The following is a 12,219-nucleotide window of genomic DNA, read 5'->3' as shown; positions in this document are numbered from 1 at the left end:
GATAAATGTCTACCATTCTTCAAGGCCATAAAAAGATCCCATCACAAGGTCATCGACTGGACTCCGGACTGTGAGGAGGCGTTCCACCACCTGAAGGAATATCTGGCAGATGTCCCCCTTCTCTCCATCCCTGTACCTGGAGAGGTACTATATATTTACCTGGCTGTATCCTCGTCCGCGGTGAGCTGTGCAATTGTACGAAGGGAAGGACAGAACAAGCTCCCTGTATTCTACGCCGGCAGAGGCATGAACGGCGCGGAAACAAGATACACCCCCCTAGAGCAACTCGCTCTGGCGCTCATCGTCTCCGCCAGGCGGCTCCGCCAATACTTCCAGGCTCACACAACCAATGTCTTAACAAACCAGCCGCTGAAGCAAGTAATGCAGAACCCCGAGCACTCTGGGCACCTCAGCAAATGGGCCATTGAGCTCAGTGAGTTCGACATCGAATACAGGCTACGGACCGCCATGAAGGGCCAGGCGGTGGCCGACTTCATTGCTGAACACACGGAGGGTGAGGAAAACCCTATCTCTCAGACATCAGCGGACGCCGCCGAGTGCACAACTGCCAGGGAACCCTCACCTCAGCCACACTCACAATGGAATCTACATGTGGACGGGTCCGCCTGCGCCAAGGCCTCTGGCGCCGGCATCATTCTGACAGGGCCAGCGGGACTAAACGTAGAGTACGCACTGAAGTTCAACTTTGCAGCCTCGAACAATATGGCGGAATACGAGGCACTAATCGCAGGCTTGCTTCTAGCCATCAATTCAGGCTTCGACAACATCAACATATTCAGTGACTCCCAGTTAGTCGTCAACCAAGTCAACAACAGCTTCCAGGCCAAGGACAAGCAACTTGCGGCGTACTTGGGGTACGTCAAAACCCTCCTTCAAAAATTCAAATTCCACAACATCACACAGATTCCTAGGAAGGAAAACGCCAAAGCTGACTCCTTGGCAAGATTGTCAACTGAGCATGTTTGATATGTTAAACAAGTCAATACTTGCTAATACCTTGAAGTATTTATAAACATATATGGTGGTTTGTGATGATGCAGAGTCTAATGTACCAACTAAGCAAAGGTGGTGCCTTTGGCCATGGTCATGGAATCTTACACAAGTAAAGCTTTTATCAATTTGTTTGCTCTGGTTTTACTTTTGTAGAGTTTTATATTCCAGTGATAGGCATGTCGCAATCCCAACTTTATCCAATTTCAATTTTTATTCATACTAACAATGATGATTATTGCATGTTATTTGCAGTCCCATGGAATCAAATGAGAACACACAGAACCTTCAACTGCCACGGAGATGCAAATATGGAAGTTACGATCATCCATAGTATAGCACGCATACATGTCAATCATACTGTCATATTGAGATGCTTTATAGATAAGGGGTCTGGGGGACTTTATCCTCTGTCAGGTACGGAAGTGAAGTTCAACGGAACAAGAGAACTAAATATGATACAGCAAACTATACGGATAACGATTGTGCTTTAAAAGGTATCCTTCCTGAAGAGTAACTAAATTATGGCTTATGTTAAGAAATCTTTTGATTTACTAGCATTTGTAACTAAATTGTTCTTTTGATTTACTAGCATTTGTAGAAACAAACAAAAAATGACTCTGCCAAAAGAATTCTAAAATTTTTGAGCCTATCATCATTAATTCACCAAAAGAATGTTTGTGTCTTGCCTTGAAGTTGTGCTAGATGTACTAATTTTATTAGATAGTTAATGTTTGTGTCTGTCATAATGAATTTAATAACTCACCAACACTTTGCCGGGGACATGAGCAAGGTAATTGAAGTACATTAATTGTAATGCGAACTAGTCGATGAGGCTGGCTTATGTGACTCTAAGGGTGTTCTTCTCTTTCACTCTTAGATTTACAATAGAGTTTGTTTGCTGCACATGATGAAAGTTATCATCATAATTGTTACATCCTGGATGCTTAATAATCTGTTTTATTTTTTCAATGGGGTAGGTGCCAGTAGAAGTATCTTATTGGAATCAAGTATTCACGGACCTGGGATGGGCACTGATGGTGGATATTGGAAGGGGTACCATTCTTATTCCTTTAATAATGAACTCTCTCTCATGTCTATTTATAGTTACAATTCCTAGTGTAATCTATGAATTTAATAATTTTTGTTATAGACTAATGTATTTATATGTTCTTACTAGTATTTGTTCATTGCTCTCTTTTGTTTGTCATTTTCATGTTTTTGAGCAGTTTCGGTACAGTTGTTTTGCCAAATATCAAATTGTCGGAAGTCTGATCAGTGATTTGATGCTGGAACCAACTATGCTTGAATTTGCTCTACTATACTTGCATTTTCTTCCCAGTACTTGTATAGGCATTTTTGTTTTGTTTTCTGTAGAGTGAATTGTTCAGTGCTGTTGCTAGATAATTCCAGTGTTTCGTAATAAGTTTTCTCCCCTGGTAGTTTCTTTTCTAAAGTTCATTGCAATTGTATTTCTATGCCCTTGTTAAAATTCAGGGTTATGGTAAACATGTTCATGTGAGTTGATGCTAGTGTTTATAATATTCTATATATGTTCTATTTCATTTTGTTTTTGTGGGGAGCAAGATTGATGTTGGTTCCACTAGTCTGGACTACTTGATTTAATATATCTATTTTTTTTTTTTGCTTGCCTGTAGTAACAAGCCTGTTCAAGATGCTGCTGAAGTATAGGCCTGAAGACAAAGCAGAGAAGAAGGAGCGTCTTTTGAAAAGGGCTCAGGCAGAGACTGAAGGAAAGACTGTTGAAGCCAAGAAGCCTATTGTTGTGAAGTACGGTCTCAACCATGTCACCTACCTCATTGAGCAGGTATTATTCTCTACCTTCTACTAATGTTGTATTTCCTTATTATTGATTATGTTTGAGTGACATTGTCTATAATGCATTTATTTGCAGAACAAGGCCTAGCTTGTGGTTATCGCTCATGATGTCGATCCAGTTGAGTTGGTTGTATGGCTCCCTGCTTTATGACTGAAACTCTGAAGACCATGACTGAAACTCTCAAGCAGACGGGTCGAAAAGCGAGATTGATTGGGCAAGGGATCCCAGAAGGTTAGGTCTTTTTTCTTGCTTTTGGTTCAGTTCAAATTTGTTTTCATTATCTTCTTACTTTGTCATTGAATCAACCATTTAGGGTACATATTCATTGTCATTGGTACCTTTTGCATGGCTCTGGTTAAAGACTAAGATTCTTATTCGAGCGAGTTTTTCTTTTTAAGTAATGTGAAAAATGAACAGCAAGACTACTTTTTAGGTAGTCTAGTGAGTTATAAAGTTAAAAAAAAAAACCATCTTTTAAGTTATAAGTAGAATACAAATTATATATCTGAGTATGAAGAATGGTATGGTTAGGCACATAGAGCTTGTTTTGATTACCCATATTAGTCAATCACAACATCCTGGTTTTCTTAATGGACTTTATTTGCAGGTCATCCCATTAAAAAAATTGTGCTCTTGCGTATCGGATCCCATAACTGAAAAGGCATGTCACAACCCAACCTTGAGTCATGACTAAGGTGGTGGTTAAAAACTGAAATCAGAGTAAGGCATTTTTTTTTTATGGTTAAATTCTAATTTTTTTGGGTGAATAAGTATTGAGACTCTTGTGATCACAAGAGTCTCAAGTACTTATTCCTCAGAAAAGATTTGTTATGTTAAAGTTCTGTTTCATAATTTGCTGGAATTCTTCGAAGTATGAACATAAACTATAATATTCTTTGTGTCTTCTTCTTACAAAGCTTTACAGCAAATAAAGCTGCATCATGTCTTTGCCTATTAAAAGTTGATGCTCAAGTGAAAAGCTGATTTGAAACTAGCATTTGAGCCATACTTGCAGAAATTCTCTACTCTGTGCACACCAAATTATATCCTCAATTTTACTCTTTTCCTTAAATGCTTTCTCGTATCAAGTTCTCAATTTGGTACATATGTCGACGTTGTGTTTTGGTATGAAAAGTCTGATTTGAAATACACTCTTGTGTCACGTTTGTTGAGTCAAACTTGGAACCAAAACTTTCATTATTAGGCCTATATTAAAACAAAGTTCTTTTCTTTCTCTTTTCTACACCCTTTTGAATTTTACGACTGCTGATATACATGTTCAACATACTTGCTGACTTCTTTCCTGCCTTGCAAAAAAAAAAAAAAAACTGATTTTTGATTTACCCTGCACTACGTTTTGAAACAAAGCTTCTCAATTGTTGAATTCACTTGAAGCAAAGCTTCGTTCTTTGACTACAGCTACATTGAAGTTACGAGTTTACGAACTCAAAAATAGATCACTCAATGAAGGTCTGCCTGTATTAATAACTAATAGATGCTCTTGGCTTTTAAGTACTTATGACGTTTTAGCCTTCGCCATTTACCAAAAGCCTTGGCAATGACTTTCTGATCTGAACAAAATTTTTTAGTTGTGCACAGTTGGTCAAATTTCCCTTTTTTTTCCTACAAGAGTTTGCTTACAGTAAAGAGACTTTACATGTTAAGTTGATGCCAATTTCAGTTTTGCTAATGAAAAAGCTGATCTCTCATACTTTCGAATCAAAGTATGGGTAAACTTTTCATTTGTTTTAAATCTAATTCTTTTATCTGATTACTCTTTTACTCATGGTTTGTGAACTTGAATTTGTATGTTGTCGAAAGTCTAGCTATGCCTATGAAAAGTGAAAACCAACCATTACTTCAATGTACAAGGTTTATATATATGTTTACTGATTTGGTTTTTCATTAAATTTTATATGGATTATTTACTTGAGATCAAATTTTACTCCCTGATCATGCCCCTTGTTATTCGCAAAATGATTAACTAATTCTTTTGATATAATAAACTGATTTTAGTGGGAGAGGAGAGGCAGCAACCAATACACCCCAAGCGGATATTGATCAAGTGCGAAATGAGTGGGGGAAGTTTGTTGTCAACAAATATGTGCATGAGCCATGAAGTAGCGCACTTGTTGCTGGTCCATTTTTGCTAAGGAAAACATCTTTTTTTGTGCTTCTCTGCTGGTACATTGTCATGCACCATGTGTTGCATGTTTTGGAACAATCGATATATATGTATTAGCTTTTTGATGTCCCAAGTAGATGGGCATGCACTAGAATGGTTTTCTTGTTTAAAATGTTAGGTTCAATGATTAGTGGTTTGCAATGTTTATATTTGATATGTAAATGGATCAAATGCACAATTTAATTCAGGAATGGGATATGTTCAAATCATCAGACAACAGAACATATATAATGATAACTGCCTGTTGTCTGAATGGCCAAAAATGAGGACAAATCACACTGCAATCATTCATATCACACATCGGTTTTTAACAAATCACTGTCTTGTAATCTACACTCACACAACAGAAGCAATTAAACTCTGTTGTCGCAAAGTTAATCAAACAACAGAAGAAATTGAATTATGTTGTCCCAAAGTTAATCAGACAACAGATATAGTCCAAGAACTGAAGTTTGAATATCAGTCAGACAACACACAAAATAAAAGTCTGTTGTTTGAGAAGCTCAACATACAACAGCTTCAAAACTAGCACTGTTGTTTGAAGGCAGCACCGCAACTGCCGCGCAGCTGCGCCTGGCATCTGCCGAGCCATCTGCCAAGCCATCTGTCGAGTATCACACAACATGTTTAACACATACACGTTGTCTGTATGTTTCTCAGACAACTGTGTTCCACCGTTGTCTGAATTTTCATCAGACAGCGGCTCGGTCTACAACGGTGGCTCTCCATATCCCACAACGGTTTCCATCTGTCGTCTGATAATGTTTTTGGCAAGGCATGCCTTGACAGACCAAGCATCACCAGGACCTTGGCGGAGATATTCAATATTGAGGTTAATCCTAGCTGGATAGACGAGATAATTGAATACAAGCTCAACGGCACACTACCAGAGGACAAGGTAGCGGCAAGACAACTAAAGCGGCGAGCAACCCGCTATAACATACAGAATGGCAAGCTCTACAGCCAGGGATTCACTCATCCCAACCTCCGGTGTCTCACCCCAGAGGACGGGAAGGTTGTCTTACAGATGATACATGCAGGAGAATGCCGCAATCACTCGGGCGCCAGATCTTTGGCTAACCGCACCATGCGGCAAGGATACTTCTGGCCAACACTCGCCGATGATGCTAGAGAAATCTCCAGATCTTGTCACAAGTGCCAACAGTACGCGGATCTCCCCCATGCACCAGCAGAGCCGCTCTCTATCATTATTGGCCCATGGATCCACTCCACGTGGGGCCTCGACCTGGTCAGCAAGTTACCAACCGCCAAGGGCCAATTCAAATACATCATTGTGGCCATCGATTACAACAGCAAATGGATAGAGGCGGAACCACTGACAGCAATCACTACCGCCAAGGTAATCCGCTTTCTGTGGAAGAACATCTATTGCCGCTACGGCGACCCCCATACCATCATTACAGACAATGGAACACAGTTCAACAATGAGGAGATCATATCTTTCACCGCCAACTTGGGCACCAAGATGAATTTTGCATCCGTGGCGCACCCTCAGACTAACGGCCAGGTTGAGGCGGCAAACAAGATAATCAAAAAGCTCCTCAAAAACAAACTCGACGACGCGAAGGGCTTATGGGCGGAGCGATTACCAGAAGTACTATGGGCAATCAGAACAACCCCAACATCCGCTAATGGCGAAACGCCATTTTGCATGATGTTCGGAACAGAAGCCGTCCTACCCATAGAAGTCACCCAGCCTACCGCCAGGGTTGAAGGCTACTACCCCAAAACCAATGGCGAGGGCATCAACCTCGACAAAGATCTCATCGAGGAAAAACGCCACAAAGCCCATTTGCACAACTTGCAAAACAAGCAGAGGGTATCGCGTTTTTATAACGCCAGAGTTTAGGCCCGGAACCTCCAATTGGGGGACTGGGTAATGAAGGAGGTCATTCCACGACCAAAAGCTCTCCGCCCAACTTGGGAAGGACCGTATAAAATAGTGGAGGTCGTCAGCCCCGGCACATTCTATTTATTGGACAAGGATGGTGTCACCTCGACCCACCCTTGGAATACCGAACACCTTCGGTATTACTACAAATAGTCATCTCACTACCCCAGAGCATCTTGACTTAGCTAAATTTTTGTTCAATATTTAGCTAAGGGAAGCTACCCAATGGGTACTCTCCCTCTTTTGTAAACGCTGGTCTCCCAGCTATCAATGAAACGAGGAATTATTCAAACCATTGTTCTCTTTACGCACAAGTTAGTTGGCAACGCCGACAACATACGCGGATAAAGTCCGCTATATCGTGCACGCAGAACAATCTTAATCCCTTTAGTGTTTCATTGATTAACAAAAGCATGGAGCAAGAAGCTCTGGCGGTGTATCAACATGCAAAGCAAACAATAAGCAAAAACACTTAGTATTATCCAGGGTCGGGACTCCCCGCCCAAAATAGGGTCAAGTTAAGTTACAAAATAAAAGGTACCACTATTACAAAAACAAGTAAGGAACGTCGTTACGGATTGATCACGGCTGGCGGAACTTCTTCACCTTCAGCTAACGGCCCCTGCACGACTAGGCGGCTCGTTTGGTCGGACCCATGAGCGGTAGGGCTCGGCGTAAAAGGAGTACCATCCGCCCGCGTGTGAGCCGCCATAAAATTCACCCGAGAGACTTCAGATGGAGTAGGTTGTGGAGTCCGCTCGGACCCAACCCCCAAACCATGGTTGCTTTCACCGCCACCGGAACGCGCATCCTCGGCCTGCCCAGCAGCACTCCCGCTCACTGGAACGGACGGCCGACCCGCGGAGCCGGCAGGTTGGTTTGCTTTGAACCAGTCTATGGCACCCTTCTTACTCAGTGTTTCCAGGTTGGCTGCGGCACCAGACTTCGCCGCATCGATCAGCGCCCGCCGGTACGCCGAGGACTGCTTAAACGACTCCACAGCCGCAGTCTCCACTTCACCCCTCTCACGCCCCAGGCGGGCAATTTCTTCCTCCAACTTCTTCAGCTCCGCGGACTTGGCGGCAGAATCCCGCTGAAGAATTTCAACCTTCTTGACCTTCGCCATCAGTTGGTCCTTCGCCAAGGCTGCTTCATGCTCAAGCTGACTGACACGATCGTTCCGCTCTATATCCCGCTCAATGGCAACGGACAGCTTGCCGCGAGCGTCTAGCGCGTCACACTCCGCCTTAGTCAGGCGCCGCTCAGTATCCACCAGCTTGTCTCGCGTCTCCGCCAGCTCTCTCTGAAGACCTTCAACTTCTTCCCTCAGCTGCCGCTCAATTCGGGGCTGCTGCGACGCCGCATGGAACAACTCATGAAGCCCAACGGATAGATGTCCAAACGCCGAGCTAAACGGCGACTGCTGAATTACCGTCGGGCGGGCAATCCCATCCAGCCCGCCGAACCCAAGCCGCTCGCATAGATGGTAGAGAAATTCCCGCTCTGGCTCACTCAGGAATTCCGTATAGGCGGCAAAAGAATCCAACCCGCTGCGGGACCCCTCCCCAGCGGCCTCCTCAGCAGCGGCAACGGTAGCCGACGGCTCAACCTGCTTGGCCTTTTTCTACCTAGGCTGGCGCACCCCGACCGGTAGCACTTCAGTCACATCCTCCTGCTCATCGACATCATTCTGACGTCTCTTACGAAGAGCAGGACCCGGGGCGGAACCCCCAACAGCAGCCCCCTGCGATCCTTCGGGCTCTAACCCTGCAATGGTGACAGGAGCCTTCGCCGCCGCCACCTACTCCCGCTGACCGCAACGAATAGTAGGCACTCTCTCCCTCACCACCTCCGCCGCAACTTGTGCCCGGGCACTGCCAGCAGCCCCACGTTCAGCTCCAACCTCCGCCTGCTCGGCGGGTGACACAGCGACAGGGAGATGCGAATGATGCGGCATTGGCATCACTACGGCGACCTCAGACTGACTCAACGCCAGAGTCGCGGGATCAACGACCGTGCGCCGAACTTCCAATCCAGCAGCATACATGTCCTCCATGAAATTCTGCAACTCCGCGCGATCCATTGCTTTAACAAACGCGTCGTGACTTGCCTTGTTTCCCGGCGGTGAATCTAAACAGGCACAACACCAATCAACAAAATGACAAGCCAAGTACAATATACAGATGGCCGGGAGTTACTTACCAACGGCACGCGTCAACTTCAGGTCAACCAACATGTCCCAGTTGGTCAGCAGACGAGGTCGATAAGATTACGGTTTCGCCAACAACCTTTGATCCTCGCCAGTCGACACTCCTCCTCGCGCGTCAGGTTAAACCGTAGGCCCGCTGCACAAGAAAACAAACAGCAGTTATAGCCAAGCACAAAACACGGTTCCGCCCGCTCAGAGAAACGAAAACTAGCAACAACCTCGGATCGGCTGAAACTCTGACTTAATCCTATGCGTCGGTGCCCCGACGTTTACCCCAGCATCGTACTCCCACCCTGACGTCGCAACACAGTAGGTCAATCGCCAGCGGCCCATCGAATCCTTCAGGTTCTCGATCAACTTAAAGGCACCCTGGCGGCGAGTGAGGTTCACCTGTCCGCGGCATCCCCGACGTCTCACATACACCAACTCGTAAAAGTGCAGAACCTCCGCCACAATCGGACCCTCGCAGCCGGACAACTGCCACAACGAGTTCAGCGCCATCAACAAACCCCACATGTTGGGGCACACCTGCCCAAGCGCAACGTCAAACTTGCAGATTAGAATCTGAAAGTTGGGCAGCAGCGGAAACGTCACACCCTGGCGGAACATGGCCTCGTGAACTACGGCGTGACCAGCCCCCAAGAGCGACGCTCTCTCATCTGAGGTGGGCGGCGTGACCGGCGATATGTCCGCTTGATCCTGGCAATGGTGGACGCACTCATCGGACCTCCCGCCTCGTCCACCGGAGTGCCGTCCCGCAACACCCAGGCGGACTCTATCTCATCTCCGCCTACCGCTCCCTCCTGAGCGGAACCACTGGCCTCACTATGGTTCGCCCGCCTTTCCTGGACTTAGTCCTGAGCGACATCCGCCCCGCGTGCCGATGAACTCTCTGGACGATCGACACGCTTCATGGCTTCTCCCCAGGTTATTGATTGCAACGGCTCGATGTCTAGCGGTGCGGACAGTGGGACTTCTGCACGGGTAGACGGACGCAACGTGTCATTAATAAACCTATCAATACCGCTGAGCGACTCGTCAGACCCGGAATCCTCACTGCTCAAAATCAAGACAACGCTAGCCATCACAAACCCTAAAACCCAAGGTCAGTCAATGCTAAACAGATCTAGACTATCCCTACATCACTTTTTCAGGCAAGAACACCAACAACAACCAATCCCAGAAACCCAGAAAATACCAAAACAAGAACATGGCATAGATTCAACCACAACCCAAATTCAACCATCCAACTAATCCCATAACATGCAAAACTCTGCTGAAATCCCCCAAACCCATCCCTATACACTCCTAAACCCTCAGTCACGCACAACCACAGGCAGAGGCTATCCAAAATGCAAGAAAATCGAAAATTTACAGAGAGAACAGCAGCTTGAAGACGAAGAATCGGGCTTTGAAATACAGAAGATATTAAAACCACTATGGTTTCCCTCTCTTTTATGTCAACATCAAACAAATCCTGACCATTCGCGCGAAACGACACCACGCGCAAACCGTACATGTGCCCCACTATCTCACCCACTATCCGGATTAACCGAAGCGTCACCTCGGTTACAAAAACGATAATTACTCGCATTTATGGCGAAGGGATGAGCGCGCAGAACAGGCGTATGCAAACACGCCAACCCAATTAGAGGCTGACACTTGGAGGTAACTGTCAGACAAATCTTCCAGACAAAGTAACCGTCAAAAAGGGGACAGGCATATCACCTCGCATGTGAGACGGTCTCCGCTAAGCACATTCCCGCTAGCGGAACTTCTCTCCCGCTCACCCGCACGTGAGACAGTCTCCGCTAGGGGCATTCCCGCGAGCGGAACCTCTCCCGCTCATTTCGCACGTGAGACAGTCTCCGCTAAGCGCATTCCCGCTAGCGGAACTTCTCCCGCTCAACTCATCTTCGCAACGACCGCCACGCGGCGTTGCAGATAAAACTTGCTCCTCCGGGACAAGGGGATACGTCAACAGTCTACGACTGCCCTGATCAGGCACGTTGACCCCCCAAAATAGGGTATCAAAAAATTGGGCTCGCTACCCAATACCCTCTGCTCCGCGCAGCTCCCCTCAACAAACAAAATGCCGACCACATGGAGGTCTATCTTAGTCAGGGAGTGGGGGACTCCCTGGGGGGCCTAGCAGGGGCCCACCCGAAAGGGCACAAAGCGCTTGTTCAGTAAGTCCATGGTTGACAACGCACTGATGCTAATTAAGCTTTTGCAAGTCTAGCTAGAGTAACGCTTCAAACCGCTAGGCAACTCCCCAACCAAGATCGACCTCCTTGACTGGGGACTTGGGGGACTTGTACTTACACATGCTTACACAAGCATTTGCAAAAGCATAATTAGCTATAGAAGAGCTACGCTCATGTTACTCGCAACTCCCCGGCTCGTCCCCAGATCACCGCTAACGCGCCACCACGCGCTGCGCCCAGATAGCATCAGAAGCTCCAGAAGCTGAGAACTGAAGCACTTCAGTCCCACATCGAAAACAAGGAAAAGGCCAGCCCCTTCCTCACCTATAAAAGGTCAACTCCTCTTTCCTCATTAATTACGCATTAAATACTTGTCCTTCGTTACTTTGTCAACACAGATACATCGACTGACTTAGGCATCGGAGAAGAGAAGACCGCCCAGCGCGGTCTCCCTTTGACGCCACTTTGTATCTTATTTGACAGCTAGCGGAGAACCATCACAAGTGTGCGGTCCGCCCACCGGACCCGCGTTAACTTAGGATTAGGCTACCGCTCAATTCTTACACATTAACAGCCGGGAAAATGGCTTCCCAGCGACGTATTTGCCACTTCCGGATACCGTAGCGTAGCTTGAACATCCGGTTACGTGATGCATGTCGCGGTTGGGTCCCACCATGACTTGTGGGCCCACTATGAGGGTGTTAATTATGCTTGATGGCATGGCAAATCCTCCACAATAGTGGAGGTATGTACACCTTTTGTTCAAGGGTTCCCACAGACGGCGCCAATGTTAATGTATAAGAATTCAGCGGTAGCCTAATCCTTGATTAACACGGGTCCAGTGGGCGGACCGCT

General features: G+C 46.1%; 1 long non-coding RNA gene across 2 annotated transcripts; it reads left to right on the top strand.

Moving 5' to 3' along the window:
* Positions 1-1,059: 1,059 nt before the first annotated feature.
* On the top strand, positions 1,060-5,243 carry LOC133710040 (uncharacterized). Of its 2 annotated transcripts, none has more exons than XR_009846440.1 (7): positions 1,060-1,123; positions 1,267-1,508; positions 1,992-2,067; positions 2,670-2,839; positions 2,927-3,082; positions 3,459-3,546; positions 4,868-5,243. It is a non-coding gene; the product is annotated as an uncharacterized LOC133710040 (long non-coding RNA). The 2 variants fall into 2 exon arrangements; XR_009846439.1 differs by having other exon boundaries at positions 3,459-3,571.
* The last annotated feature ends 6,976 nt before the right edge of the window (positions 5,244-12,219 follow it).

The sequence above is a fragment of the Rosa rugosa genome, chromosome 5 (assembly GCF_958449725.1).
Source record: "Rosa rugosa chromosome 5, drRosRugo1.1, whole genome shotgun sequence".
In the NCBI taxonomy this organism is placed as follows: domain Eukaryota; kingdom Viridiplantae; phylum Streptophyta; class Magnoliopsida; order Rosales; family Rosaceae; genus Rosa; species Rosa rugosa.
Note: the sequence above shows the minus strand (reverse complement) of the source record. Positions and strands in the feature narration are given on the sequence as shown.